This window comes from Montipora foliosa, chromosome 6 (genome assembly GCF_036669935.1).
Source record: "Montipora foliosa isolate CH-2021 chromosome 6, ASM3666993v2, whole genome shotgun sequence".
Classification (NCBI taxonomy): domain Eukaryota; kingdom Metazoa; phylum Cnidaria; class Anthozoa; order Scleractinia; family Acroporidae; genus Montipora; species Montipora foliosa.
Genome location: NC_090874.1, coordinates 68,537,211 through 68,539,710, shown reverse-complemented (window position 1 = coordinate 68,539,710; position 2,500 = coordinate 68,537,211). Strand labels below are relative to the sequence as shown.

At 37.1% G+C, this 2,500-nt stretch overlaps 1 protein-coding gene and 1 long non-coding RNA gene across 2 annotated transcripts in view; one reads left to right on the top strand and one right to left on the bottom strand.

Moving 5' to 3' along the window:
- The window catches only part of LOC138008266 (uncharacterized), a 34,841-nt gene that overhangs the window by 20,899 nt on the left and 11,442 nt on the right, over positions 1–2,500 (top strand). The gene's annotated exons all lie outside the window — the stretch shown is intronic.
- The window catches only part of LOC138008267 (uncharacterized), a 16,385-nt gene that overhangs the window by 12,122 nt on the left and 1,763 nt on the right, over positions 1–2,500 (bottom strand). The window lies entirely within an intron of this gene.

The window sequence follows — 2,500 nt, the reverse complement described above, 5'->3', positions numbered from 1 at the left end:
CTAGACTAGAGCCAAACGCGAACATTAAAACTTGAATATTTTCAAATCCTTGAACTTTATTTCATAATACTTGAAACGTCAAGACTGCTGAAAGTCTCAAGGCAAGATATTTTTTCCAACCAGACATCAACTGACTTTGGTGTCATGCGAAGTTAAAACTCGGAAATTCAAAAAGTAATGTTTTAGGCCATCCCCTTTTTTTTCTCCTTTTCACGTCGTCCGACCGACCCAAATTTTTGGCATTTCCAAAACAAAACAAAAAACGCTAACGACGTTTTTAACCCATTTTATGTAGCATAGGAGTTTCGGTGGTTGATCCTTTTCCCCACACTGTCTTAATTTTGCAACAACCTTCACCAACTGATTGTCTTGTTGTTTTCCTGGCTCCACAGCTATTATGCTGGGGTACCAGGGCTGCGATTCCGAGAATGCTTATGATTTTTTTTAGGTTTTTTTTTTTTTCAATCCGACCGACCGACCCGATATCAGGAAACGCATTCGACGGTAAACGAAAAAAAAAGGGGATGGCCTTATGTTCAAAACGAAAAAAGCCATGGAAACTGACTTATAAAAGCAGCTTACTTCTAATTGATCTTCAACCTACTGTTGATTTAAATACAGAAGACCTCGCGATTTCGATTTTGTTGATGGCGTTAATCTGCGCCCACGGCAGGCCGCCACTGCGCGTTTTTAGAATTATGCACTCCTCTGGTAGCGTTCTACTTCGTTTTATTCTTTCGAGTTTTGATGAGAGTTTAATTGACATACATCACGAGAAAATATATTTATTATTTAAAAAGTAATTGAAAAGGTCGCACATTTTCATTTATCTTTAACTTGTAGATTAATCTTCAAGATTTTAAATAGAGAAACTTGCATCTCGTAAAAATCTGCAGCCGGGAAATCTTCACTGATGGCGCTTTCAGTTTCTTCACTTTCGAGACAGTTTTCGAAGAAAGGTATGATCCCATGGATTGACAAGGTCAAGTGTTTTTGCTGCATGCAACAATAGAATTCCAGACATGTCTAGACATCGCATCCAGAAAAAACGATGAAAGAGTCATTTGTTGACTAAACTGTTGAAATTTCCGTTGACGGCTGCTAATCAAACATAGAATATGCATTACTACACAATTACGTACTTGGAATAGAAAAATACTGTTTATTCACTTTTTTTGGTGCGAATGCAGAAAGCAGTGACTTAGTGGAGCTGATTCCGTCTTCTTATCAGAATGCCAGTTCTTCCAAACAAGTTCTTTATTTTACTTTAAACATCAATTGAACATGGTAAATTCTAACACTTAATTGGTGATAAATTATAAATATCCCATCATATTAAGGCGTTCCAAACTAAATCGTCATTTTTCATTCTAGGAAAATTCCGCTAAAAACGGTGATCATGATATGTTATGTTTTATTGGGCTCGGTCTTTTTTTAAAATGCAATTTACCGGTGGCGCATGCGTGACAGCCTGCCAAAAAGTTTGAAAAAGTTTGCCAACTTTTTCAAAGGAGTGTGTAGGGAGTGAATATCTTTCACAATCAAAGCCACCCGTGGTCACTTTAGTGAATCAAATATCCTGTGGCGTTCAGAAAAAAAAAATCACTATATTTTCGTTTTGGTTCTGTGCTCCATCGAGCTAAAAGCAGACAAATAGTGATTCAGTATCCTCAAGAAAGCAAAAGAAGAGCAGTCAAAATACCAAATACAGCATCTACAATGAAGAGAAACTTTTTAATACGTGAATTCATGAGAAATTCAACGTATGGTGTAATCGAAGCACAAGCTGTTTCACTATTACCAAGGATCGAAGTCCAACTTCGTATTTGCTTTCTAGCCAGTCGCTTAAATGTTAGAGACCACCACATCATCGTTTGTTGATAACATATTTACTATCTTCGCTCTAAAATGTCTATTTAAATATTTTGAAAAAAAGCTGCATTTCGATGAGAGGAACTGTATGCATTGGTTGTGTTTATATGTTGCACAAATTATAAAACCTTACCCTGCGAGCAGAGTCTCTTTCGATCTTCCTAGATAAATTATCTAGGAAGATCGAAAGAGACTCTGCTCGCAGGGTAATAAAACCTCAATCGGTGAGTAAAAGAGTCGTAAAACACGGGTGAATTTTTTCGCTGCCTGTCGTCTTTCGACTTCAAAGTCGTTTCTTGGAAAGAAATGTCCTTTCTTTCAGCTTTGAAATTTCATGTTAATTTTGATGATATGTCTGGTTTATCGCAGAGTGTGAGTGCTTGAACCGCCGACAGTGTTCCCGATCACACTTCACTGAATTCACTTGCCACGCAGAAAACAAACATGGCATCATGTTTGTGTTCGATTTTATTTCTTGGACTCCAAATCAGCGATAATTGATAAATTTGCATTTTAGTGCCTTTCTAAAGCCGTATTTAGTCTAGACTTAAACAGAAAAAGCAAAAAAATTAACGTCTGTTAAAATCTCTGCGTGTGAAAAATACTGCGCATGCGATCGCATCACACT